Genomic DNA, 13,001 nt, shown 5'->3' with positions numbered 1-13,001 from the left:
TTTTGTGCCAATTTGTTACATTGTTGTTATATGTCAGAGGCCACACTTAGTTTTATACATTTCCTGTTTAATCTGTTTTTATAGTTGTTTTTTTTATGACCCCCACCATCACAATAAAATACAAGAAAGCGTTTCTGAGATTGGGTGATCTTTATTTTGATGTAACAATGTTGAATTCATCTGTAATATATCATATACTTGCTCTTTAGTTCTTAGTGGGAGTCAGGAGACAATGGTTGATGTAGTGATTGATGCGTGTCGTTAGTAGAGGAAGGGGTTAGTAATGGTTATATTTTACATTAGGTATGGGGTTATTCTCTGCTTATGCATCCTGATGTCCACGCCAAATAAATACATTTATATCATCCAACAAATGTAAACATTCTTTATGGAGGAATGGTCTAAGATCCCTCCCAATGTTTTTTCCAATCTCATAAAACCTTTTAGGAAAAGGCTCAGTGCCTTGCAATGTGAAGTATTGAAAGATATTGAAAACAATGCTTTTGACCATCTTTGAGGAAAAAGTATTACTTGTTAAACTAAATCTCTCGCAGCAATTAGAATAACATATGTTTTTTTAATGATTACAAAATACAATTGAAGTCGGAAGTTTACATACACCTTAGCCAAAAATATTTAAACTCAGTTTTCACAATTCTAGACATTTAATCCTAGTAAAGATTCCCTGTTTTAGGACAGTTAGGATCACCACTTTATTTTAAGAATGTGAAATGTCAGAATAATAGTAGAGAGAATGATTTATTTCAGCTTTTATTTCTTTCATCACATTCCCAGTGGGTCAGAAGTTTACATACACTCAATTAGTATTTGGTAGCATTTCCTTTAAATAGTTTAACTTGGGTCAAATGTTTTGGGTCGCCTTCCACAAGCTTCCCACAATAAGTTGGGTGAATATTGGCCCATTTCTCCTGCCAGAGCTGGTGTAACTGAGTCAGGTTTGTAGGCCTCCTTGCTTGCATATGCTTTTTCAGTTCTGCCCACACATATGTCAATTAGCCTATTGGGAGCTTCTAAAGACATGATATAATTTTCTGGAAATTTCCAAGCTGTTTAAAAGCACAGTCAACTTAGTGCATGTCAACTTCTGACCCACTGGATTTGTAATACAGTGAATTATAAGTGCACTAATCTGTCTGTAAACAATTGTTGAAATATTACTTGTGTCATGCACAAAGTACATGTCCTAACCGACTTGCCAAAACTATAGTTTGTTAACAATACATTTATGGAGGGGTTGAAAAACAAGTTTAATGACGCCAAGTTAAGTGTATGTAAACTTCCGACTTCAACTGTAGCTCAGTATTTGTAATAGATATTTTTGCCAATAATTTGGGACCTGACTGTATGTTTGTATCAGATGACCATATCTAGAGAGTCAGGTCTGGGTTCATTCAACGGCACTATCTACAATGTGCCTCTTAAAGGTAATTTACACTTGAGCAGTCTTCCGCAGCGTTTACCATGAAAGCGAACGTCAGGGAAATGGCCTTTAAAATGAAATCCCTATTTCCTGAACATGATCTGTTATGCCAGTAATATTCTGGGACCAAAGGTATTCTACAGTTCTGACACGGAGCCAGCTTGTGGAGAGCAATGCATCTAGAGAAAGGTATTCTACAGTTCTGACACGGAGCCAGCTTGTGGAGAGCAATGCATCTAGAGAAAGGTATTCCACAGTTCTGACACGGAGCTTGTGGAGAGCAATGCATCAAGAGAAAGGTATTCTACAGTTCTGACACGGAGCTTGTGGAGAGCAATGCATCTAGAGAAAGGTATTCTACAGTTCTGACACGGAGCCAGCTTGTGGAGAGCAATGCATCTAGAGAAAAGTATTCCACAGTTCTGACACGGAGCTTGTTGAGAGCAATGCATCTAGAGAAAGGTATTCTACAGTTCTGACACAGAGCCAGCTTGTGGAGAGCAATGCATCTAGAGAAAGCACATTTTCATTCAAGGGAAACACATCAGCAGAATAGAATCAAACTGAATGTAACAGAGATACTGGGATTTGAAGCAGGTGGTGAGTTTAATAACACAATGAACGATACAAAACAAGAGTGGCATCTGGACATGAAACACCATCAATACTGCCTGGGGATGAACCTAAGGGAGTGACAGATATAGGGAGGTAATCCGTGAAGTGATGGAGTCCAGGTGAGTCTCATAACGATGGTGCCAGGTGTGCGTAATGATGGTTGTCAGAACCAGTGATTAGTAAACCGGCGATGGCGAGCACTGAAGAGGGAGTAGACATGACACCCCTCTGGAAGGAGTAGGCGCTCTTTGCCTTCCGGTGGATGATCGAAGATACCTCTGGACGGAGCCATGAACCCCTCATACGAAGCCAGCACCTCCTCGTCGCTCTCCCAGACGGCCGCAGCCCACTCAACACCCACCCAGTCAGCAGAGAAATAACCATGGCTCTCATCTGCGAGCAAAATAGAGGAGCACTGGAGTAGGAAGCCACGGAATTTAAGTGGGGTTCCGTCATATTTGTCCAGGAGGGACAGATGCCATCGCTAACCTGACCAGGCTGCTGAATGGACTGGTGTGCTGGCTCGACTGGTGTTAGAGTATCCTCCCCTAGTTGAAGGCAACATCTCTCGGGTATGTTCGAGATGTTGAAGACTGCGAAGAACCTCTTCCATAGCCATCCCCAGTTGCACCAGCTGGTCGTGTTGTTGTGACCACGTTCGTCGACTGGGAGATGTCCTGATTTCCTGCTGCTTCCATTTGTTGAGGCATTATTCTGTAACAGAGATGCTGGGAAGAAGAAGGTGGTGAGCTTAATAACACAATGACCATGGAACAATACAAACCAAGAGTAGTGGTCCTTCTGTAGCTCAGTTGGTAGAGCATGGCGCTTGTAACGCCAGGGTAGTGGGTTCGATTCCCGGGACCACCCATACGTAGAATGTATGCACACATGACTGTAAGTCGCTTTGGATAAAAGCGTCTGCTAAATGGCATATATTATTATTATTATTATTAGTAGCGTCTGGACCTGAAACACATAATCAATACTGCCTGGGGAATGAACCTAAGGGAGTGACAAGTATAGGGGAGGTAATCAGTGAAGTGACGGAGTCCAGGTGAGTCTCATGAGGTGCAGCTGCGCTTAACGATGGTGCCAGGTGTGCATAATGATGGTTCAGATCCCAAAGTCTCACATGTAGAATGTGACTAAAACGCTAGGCATAAGGTGTCCCTGCTGTAATTGTTAATATGTACTGTTACCTAAACGGACTGCAGTAAATCACACACATTAAAACTTATGTGCAGTTAGCACGATTCAAGCTTTATTAAGCAAACAGGGTCCTGGTATGCGATATCAAACAGTTAATTGTCATTCCCCATGTCGAGACGCTGTTCTTGTTTTGTTATATGTGCGTTTATCCATTAAATCCTCACTCCCTGTACTTGCTTCCTGTCTCCAAGAGTCTGTCCTCACAGAATGCTGACACCACACGTTGAAGCATCAGGGAGATCATTTTGATTTTGTTGGTGACGTCGGGTCTGGGTGACACCGCCAATGGAACCGGGGTTCTCTCTACTAACATGCATGTTACAGTAGATGGACTCCTAATGCCTGGGGAGTTCTGCTTGACCAAACCCCTCTCCCAGCCTCTGTGAACACCTCACTTCCTCTTGTTTCTGGGCCTGTATTCATAAAGAATCTCAGAGTAGTAGCTCTGATCTAGAATCAGTTTAGCTTTTAAGATCATAATGAATAATATTTTATGTCAACGGATGGGTTCCGGTTCCTAGATCAGCACTCCTACTCTGGGATGCTTTAGGACTACGTGCCACAGTCATTATCAATACAAGATGGCTTAAGAATAGCCTGGTCCCAGATCGGTTTGTGCTATCATTCCAACTCCTTGTCATGCCAATCATGACGTGTTTGGCACGACAAGAAGAGGAAAGGAGTGGAATGATCGCAGCAACAGACTGGTATCCCAGGCTATCTTAGGAATGGTAATACACAGGAGAGCCTGAGGGAAGCACAGGCAGGACGAGAACAACTTCTGCTGCTGAGAAGGACTACACTCTTAGAAAAAAGGGTTCCAAAAGGGTTCTTCGGCTGTCTCCATAATGATAACTCCTTTTGGTTCCAGGTAGAACTCTGTAGAAAGGGTTCTCCAGTGGGAAAAGCCAAAGAACCCTTTAAGGTTCTAGATAGCACCTTTTTTATTTTAGTGACAGAAGGGTAACCCTGACAGTGAAGTGAAGGAACACTTCTTATCGCCAGAGATGCTCGTGAAGAGATTCCACTCTGCCCTCTGCTGCACAGATGAAGACATTTCAGCTGACTTGTTATTTGCTGTCTGATGTCATTAATTGAACCAATAACCTTGTCAATGTTTTCCTAATAAAAAAAATGCTGCATAACCATTCGACCATCTTTGATAATGGAGTGAAATGCTGACAAATGTATCTCCCAAATGGCACCCTATTCACCATAGAGTTCTGGTCAAAAGTTGTGTAATATAGGAAATATTATAAGGTACCATTTGGGCCATGGAAGTGGAGGGTGACACTCTGAAAAGGGTTCCTCAAGTGTAGACCCACAACAGTTACAAAGGTAAGGAGAACAATACTCCTAAATACACTTTAAACAACATTTCAAGACTAGAAAAATTAAGATTGGTTTAAATCACCTTTGTGATTGAGTGAGCTCTTGCCAGGTGGGAGCTATGATGTGTCCGAAATGGTACCCTATTTCCTACATAGTGCACTAATCTTGACCAGAGCCCTATGGGCCATGGTCAAAAGTAGTGCACTACATAGGGAAAAGGTTTGGACACACCTACTCATTCAATGGTTTTTCTTTATTTTTTTCTCTATTTTCTACACTGTAGAATATTAGTGAAGACATCACAACTATGAAATAACACATATGGTATCATGTAGTAACCAACAAAGTGTGAAACAAATCAAAATATATTTGAGATTCTTCAAAGGAGCCACCCTTTGCCTTGATGACAGCTGTGCACACTTTTTTTTCTCTCCACAATTTCGTGGTATCCAATTGTTAGTAGTTACTGTCTTGTCTCATCGCTACAACTCCTGTACGGGCTCGCGAGAGACAAAGGTGGAGAGCCATGCATCCTCCGAAACACAATCTAACCACCATCGATAAAAGACAGTACTGTGCACTGCTTCTTAACACAGCGCGCATCCAACCCAGAAGCCACCCGCACCAATGTGTCGGAGGAAACAGTACACCGATGAGACAAGGATATCCCTACCGGCCAGGCCCTCCCTAACTGGGCGACGCTAGGGCAATTGTGCGTTGCCCCATGGACCTCACGGTCGCGGCCGGCTGCGACAGAGCCTGGGCTTGAACCGAGACCACTGTGCCACCCGGGAGGTGCCCAGCTTTGCACACTCTTGGCATTCTCTCAACTAGCTTCACCTGGAATGCTTTTCCAAACTTGTTGGCTGCTTTTCCTTCACTCTGCGGTCCAACTCATCCCAAACCATCTCAATTGGGTTATGGTCGGGTGATTGTGTAGGCCAGGTCATCTGATGCAGCGCTCCATCACTGTCCTTCTTGGTCAAATAGTTCTTACACAGCCTGGATGTGTGTTGGGTCATTGTCCTGTTGGAAAACAAATGATAGTCCGACTAAGCGCAAATAAGATGAGATGGCGTATCGCCGCAGAATACTGTGGTAGCCATGCTGTTTAAATGTGCCTTGAATTCTAAAGAAATCACTGACAGTGTCACCAGCAAAGCACCCCTACACCATCACTCCTCCTCCATGCTTCACGGTGGGAACCACGCATGCGGATATCATTCGCTCACCTACTCTGCATCTCACAAAGACACTGTGGTTGGAACTGAACATCTCAAATTTGAACTCATCAGACCAAAGGACAGATTTCTACCGGTCTAACGTCTATTGCTGGTGTTTCTTGGCCCAAGCAAGTCTCTTATTATTATTGGTGTCCTTTAATAGTGGTTTCTTGCAGCAATTCGACCATGAAGGCCTGATTCACACAGTCTCCTCTGAACAGTTGAGGTCACTGGTGCACCTGAGCCACGCTCAAGGTCCTAAACCATATCATAACCACCATCGATAAAAGACAGTACTGTGCAGCCGTCTTCATCGACTTTTTCGACTCTGTCAAAAGCCGAATTTTTATCGGCAGACTCAACAGCCTTGGTTTCTCTAGTGACTGCCTCGCCTGGTTCACTAACTACTTCTCAGATAGAGTTAAGTGTGTCAAATTGGAGGGCCTGTTGTCAGGACCTCTGGCAGTCTCTATGGGTGTTGACTCTTTTCGGGTGATTCTTTGATCCACCTCTACGCAAACGACACCATTCTGTATACATCTGGCCCATCTTTTGACACTGTGTTAACAAACCTCCAAATGAGTTTAAGTGCCTTACAACACTCCTTCCTTGGCCTCCAACTGCTCTTAAATGCTAGTAAAACTGAATTCATGCTCTTCACCCGATCGCTGCCCGCATCCGCCCGCCCGACTAGCATCACTACTCTGGAGGGTTCTCACTTAGAATATGGGGACAACTACAAATACCTAGGTGTCTGGCTAGACTGTAAACTCTCCTTTCAGACTCATATTAAGCATCTCTAATCCAAAATTAAATCTAGAATCAGCTTCCTATTTCGGAGCAAAGCCTCCTACACTCATGCTGCCAAACATACACTCGTAAAACTGACTATCCTACCAATACTTGACTTCGGCGATGTCGTTTACAAAATAGCCTCCAACACTCTACTCAGCAAATTGGATGCAGTCTATCACAGTGCCATCCATTTTGTCACCAAAGCCCATATACTACCCACCACTGCGACCTGTATGCACTCGTTGGCTGGCCCTCGCTACATATTCGTCGCCAAACCCACTGGCTCCAGGTCATCTACAAGTCTTTGACAGGTAAACCTCCGCTTTATCTCAGCTCACTGGTCACCATAGGTATATTTTACTGGTCATCCTCATCCCCAAAGCCAACACCTACTTTGTCCACCTTTGCTTCCAGTTCTCTGCTGCCAATGACTGGAACAAATTGCCAAAATCACTGAAGTTGGAGACATATCTCCCTCACTAACTTTAAGCATCAGCTGTCAGAGCAGCTTACCGATCGCACACAGCCCATCTGTAAATAGCCCATCCAACTACCTCATCCCCATATCCAATCTGAGGTGCAGTTAACTGTAATGAACTTATCCTCTGCAGCAGAGGAAACTCTGGGTCTTCCTTTCCTGTGGCGGTCATCATGAGATCCAGTTTCATCATAGAGCTTGATGGGTTTTGCGACTGCAATTGAAGAAACTTTCTCGAAATGTTCTGTATTGACTGACCTTCATGTCTTAAACTAATTGTTTCTCTTTTCTTATTTGAGCTGTTCTTGCCATAATATGGATTTAGTCTTTTACCAAATAGGGCTATCTTCTGTATACCGCCCCTACCTTGTCACAACACAACTGATTGGCTCAAACACATTAAGAAGGAAAGAAATTTCACAAATTAACTTTTAATGAGGCACACACACCTGTTAATTGAAATGCATTCCAGGTTATCCAGCTCAGGTTATCCAGCCTCATGAAGCTGGTTGAGAGAATGCCAAGTGTGCAAAGCCGTCACCAAGTTAGTGTGGCTACTTTTGAAGAATTTTAAATATAACATATTTTGTTTAACACTTTTTTGGTTACTACATGATTCGATATGGATTTCATATGTGTTATTTCATTGTTTTGATGTCTTCACTATTATTCTACAATATAGAAAATAGTAAAAATACAAAAACCTGTGAATAAGTAGGTGTACAAACATTTGACTGTACTGTATGTATATACCAAAAATATGTTTTTATTTGAACAGTTTTCTGGAAGAAATTGTGCATTACTCTAAAAGTGCAAGGGTGCCAATATCTTTGGCCCACGACCTCGTAGGTTGCAGATCTACTGCACGATGTTCCAGTTTCATAAACCCCATAGGCCGATTTACAGCTTTACTGGCTTTATGAGCTTGTGAAACTACTGTGTGTGTGTGTGTGTGTGTGTGTGTGTGTGTGTGTGTGTGTGTGTGTGTGTGTGTGTGTGTGTGTGTGTGTGTGTGTGTGTGTGCATGTTTGGCTACTGAAGTTTGAACCATAATAAGTTGGTGAGATGACAGTATGGACGCCTGTCTCCTGGGCTGCACTACTTCCTGTGCCTTTTTGTGTGTTTGTTTGGTTTGATTTAGACCACGGCCTCTATTTTCAGCTGGCGTTAAGGTGTCCGCATACATAGGTTCGTTTTGCTCCTCGCATAACTCTCGGCTAGGCGAAGCGAACGTATGTACTGTATACTCCCTAAATACCTTTGCTTGAAAAACAAGAAAAAAGCGGCAATGTTACTGTCGTTTTGTCCCACTTGACCCACCTTAGCAACAACACAGCTGCTACACTGAATTGAATTAATCTAAGATTAATAAAGAAATGTGTCATTCATTTGGATGTTTTTGCCAAAGAGGTCTTAGTCATGCAGTTTTACATCGAACTAAGATGTTTGGTGCATTATTTCTCACGTTGAAAACATTTGCATAATAATGAGTCGATTCTTGTCGAATGACAACTAACGCTTCACTGAAGAATCCTCCATTAGTTCCCACTTCTACGAAGAGTAGTACTGTTGACCAATCAATCACCGATGAATTACATAGACTTTGGTTACCGAACTTCGATTTGCCTCAAGAAAACAATGCTGTGTGCACAAACAGCCGGGAAAACCCTGCCAAACACCATAACAAAACAGAAATGTCACAAAAGCTTGTCATAATACGTGCACTAACTGTTTCGACTGGGAAGCATGCGACAGGCTTAAGGCGGCTCTGGTGTCAGCACAATCTTTGACAGCGCTCTACACCTGGCGCCAGGGTTGGTAATTTACCTGTCTGATATCAGCTTGCTTGTGCTGAGGTGGGAGGGTGGAAATATTTCAGGTGTGCCCTTAAAACGTGTGCCAATGTGCCAATTACAAGCAGCTCTACTGGTGATGGTTACGAGTCACCAAAAAGCTGGTTTTAGCGTTAATGCAACTGGTTAAGGCATCTGCCAGCGGCGGGTGCACTGGAAGCCTAATCAGTAGCCTATAACCAATGCTTTATTCAAATATCATAAGCAGTAAAACAGTCAACGCCCATTCCTGGTTTTTGTCCATGCGGCTTCTGTCAATCGTTTGGACTCATTATAGGACTATGTGCGACAGCCATTGAATGAAAGGTGTCAGTGACTATATAACGTCTGTTTAGGAACATAAAGTTAATACAATGGACTGCTTATTTTTGGACTTTTATCACTTTGTAAAAATTGCATTTTCCACTTTCATCTGTTGGACCGAACTGTCACACTACGGGAATCCCGATCGTTGTCCTTGGTGCTGAATCCACTTGTAGCCGAGGCTATTTCACTTGTTATGTTTTTGTGAGCAGTACAACAGTGACTAGTCATTCCTCCTCTCTCTTTGTGGAGCTCCTGTGAAGAGTTTGGATGTGTGTAAAAGCCTCCATAGTCCAAGTCGTCTTCTCTGTATTACACGCACACAGAGAGCAATAATGGGGCCTGTCACTGTATTTAAAGCCTATTTAAAACAACTTGTTGTTTCGCTTTCATTACAATTGATTCGAATTATACACTGTCTTTTTAAGCATCATATAATATATAATAATATATGCCATTTAGCAGACGCTTTTATCCAAAGCGACTTACAGTCATGTGCATACATTCTACGATGGGTGGTCCCGGAATCGAACCCACTACCCTGGCGTTACAAGCGCCATGCTCTACCAACTGTGCTACAGAAGGACCACATCATCAAAATCCTAGTGAATGTAATCTTGTTTATTGACTAAGTCTGGCATGTCAATGTCCAGACTGCATTCTAGAGTATGCCTAGCCCCTATATCAATGTGAAGGCTATAGTCTATGTCATGTCCAGACTGCAATCTAGAGTATGCCTAGCCCCTATATCAATGTGAAGGCTATAGTCTATGTCATGTCCAGACTGCATTCTAGAGTATGCCTAGCCCCTATATCAATGTGAAGGCTATAGTCTATGTCATGTCCAGACTGCATTCTAGAGTATGCCTAGCCCCTATATCAATGTGAAGGTTATAGTCTATGTCATGTCCAGACTGCAATCTAGAGTATGCCTAGCCCCTATATCAATGTGAAGGCTATAGTCTATGTCATGTCCAGACTGCAATCTAGAGTATGCCTAGCCCCTATATCAATGTGAAGGCTATAGTCTATGTCATGTCCAGACTGCATTCTAGAGTATGCCTAGCCCCTATATCAATGTGAAGGCTATAGTCTATGTCATGTCCAGACTGCATTCTAGAGTATGCCTAGCCCCTATATCAATGTGAAGGCTATAGTCTATGTCATGTCCAGACTGCATTCTAGAGTATGCCTAGCCCCTATATCAATGTGAAGGCTATAGTCTATGTCATGTCCAGACTGCATTCTAGAGTATGCCTAGCCCCTATATCAATGTGAAGGCTATAGTCTATGTCATGTCCAGACTGCATTCTAGAGTATGCCTAGCCCCTATATCAATGTGAAGGCTATAGTCTATGTCATGTCCAGACTGCATTCTAGAGTATGCCTAGCCCTATATCAATGTGAAGGCTATAGTCTATGTCATGTCCAGACTGCATTCTAGAGTATGCCTAGCCCCTATATCAATGTGAAGGCTATAGTCTATGTCATGTCCAGACTGCAATCTAGAGTATGCCTAGCCCCTATATCAATGTGAAGGCTATAGTCTATGTCATGTCCAGACTGCAATCTAGAGTATGCCTAGCCCCTATATCAATGTGAAGGCTATAGTCTATGTCATGTCCAGACTGCATTCTAGAGTATGCCTAGCCCCTATATCAATGTGAAGGCTATAGTCTATGTCATGTCCAGACTGCATTCTAGAGTATGCCTAGCCCCTATATCAATGTGAAGGCTATAGTCTATAGTCATGTCCAGACTGCATTCTAGAGTATGCCTAGCCCCTATATCAATGTGAAGGCTATAGTCTATGTCATGTCCAGACTGCATTCTAGAGTATGCCTAGCCCTATATCAATGTGAAGGCTATAGTCTATGTCATGTCCAGACTGCATTCTAGAGTATGCCTAGCCCCTATATCAATGTGAAGGCTATAGTCTATGTCATGTCCAGACTGCATTCTAGAGTATGCCTAGCCCCTATATCAATGTGAAGGCTATAGTCTATGTCATGTCCAGACTGCATTCTAGAGTATGCCTAGCCCCTATATCAATGTGAAGGCTATAGTCTATGTCATGTCCAGACTGCAATCTAGAGTATGCCTAGCCCCTATATCAATGTGAAGGCTATAGTCTATGTCATGTCCAGACTGCAATCTAGAGTATGCCTAGCCCCTATCAATGTGAAGGCTATAGTCTATGTCATGTCCAGACTGCATTCTAGAGTATGCCTAGCCCCTATATCAATGTGAAGGCTATAGTCTATGTCATGTCCAGACTGCATTCTAGAGTATGCCTAGCCCCTATATCAATGTGAAGGCTATAGTCTATGTCATGTCCAGACTGCAATCTAGAGTATGCCTAGCCCCTATATCAATGTGAAGGCTATAGTCTATGTCATGTCCAGACTGCATTCTAGAGTATGCCTAGCCCCTATATCAATGTGAAGGCTATAGTCTATGTCATGTCCAGACTGCATTCTAGAGTATGCCTAGCCCCTATATCAATGTGAAGGCTATAGTCTATGTCATGTCCAGACTGCATTCTAGAGTATGCCAAGCCCCTAATATCAATGTGAAGGCTATAGTCTATGTTTAACAATCTATTTCCATACTAAAGCAATGCAATTAGAATAATGTGGACTTCAAACATGTTCAACATCGGACAAATATGGGGGCTGTTTAATTAAAGAGCTAGGCTGTAACAGACTAACATTCGAATTTGAGTTGAGGACAACACAATACATAAACGTAAATACACAACTGGAAGCAACCACATATTTAGCAAAGGAGCACGTTCTGATTGGCCAGTGAGGGGTCAAGCCTTGCCACACCTACAACTTGTTTATTAATCAAAACCCAGGTCTTTTTGCGACCACCACCAGCTACTGCGCCCATAATTCCAGTTCTGAATCAGAGAGGTACAGGGGCTGCCTTAAACGACATCATCTGCACCCAGGGATTTGAACCAGCAACCTTTCGGTTACTGGCACAACACTCTTAACCACTAGCCTACCTGCATTTGCAATATTTGAGTTTAAATTTCTGTAGACCAGGAGGTCCGCTAACTTCCTGTCTGTGAGATAGAGATGAGTCAACTCTATCTGAATAATGGTGACACCTCTGGGTCAAATCAGACACGTCATCAACAGTAAGGTCAGTTATTCAGAGTATCATAATAAAAACATCCTGTCAGTGGTTTACAGAGCTGGGCTGTGTATTAGCTACCCATTGTAACTGTGATATTTGAATGCTTCCTTAGCTAGTGGAAAGCCCCGGCAGCAATTTTTCAACTAACCTTTTCTTGGTGACACTTCCTTCCATTTCTATTGGGAAGAAACTTGTCCCATAACCTTCTGTGTCCTGTTGCAGATGGATCTCCAAAACCAGAGAATATTCAGAAAAATAAAAAAATAACTTTTGTATCGAGTGAGAAATCAAATCAAATCAAATTGTATTTGTCACATATACATGGTTAGCAGATGTTAATGCTAGTGTAGCGAAATGCTTGTGCTTCTAGTTCCGACAATGCAGTAATAACCAACAAGTAATCTAACTAACAATTCCAAAAACTACTGTATTATACACAGTGTAAGGGGATAAAGAATATGTACATAACGATATATGAATGAGTGATGGTACAGAGCGGCATGGGCAAGATACAGTAGATGGTATTGAGTGCAGTATATACACATATGATATGAGTATGTAAACAAAGTGGCATAGTTAAAGTGGCGAGTGATACATGTATT

At 42.5% G+C, this 13,001-nt stretch overlaps 1 protein-coding gene and 1 pseudogene across 5 annotated transcripts in view; one reads left to right on the top strand and one right to left on the bottom strand.

Annotated features, from left to right (window-relative positions):
* LOC118394930 (rho GTPase-activating protein 12-like) overlaps positions 1-13,001 on the bottom strand; it is a 232,701-nt gene that overhangs the window by 143,264 nt on the left and 76,436 nt on the right. The gene's annotated exons all lie outside the window — the stretch shown is intronic.
* Positions 1-13,001, top strand: part of LOC118394931 (zinc finger E-box-binding homeobox 1-like) — a 209,441-nt pseudogene that overhangs the window by 178,176 nt on the left and 18,264 nt on the right.

Source organism: Oncorhynchus keta, chromosome 15 (genome assembly GCF_023373465.1).
Source record: "Oncorhynchus keta strain PuntledgeMale-10-30-2019 chromosome 15, Oket_V2, whole genome shotgun sequence".
Lineage (NCBI taxonomy): Eukaryota > Metazoa > Chordata > Actinopteri > Salmoniformes > Salmonidae > Oncorhynchus > Oncorhynchus keta.
The sequence above is the reverse complement of the archived record's forward strand: the minus strand, read 5'-3'. Positions and strand labels throughout refer to the sequence as shown.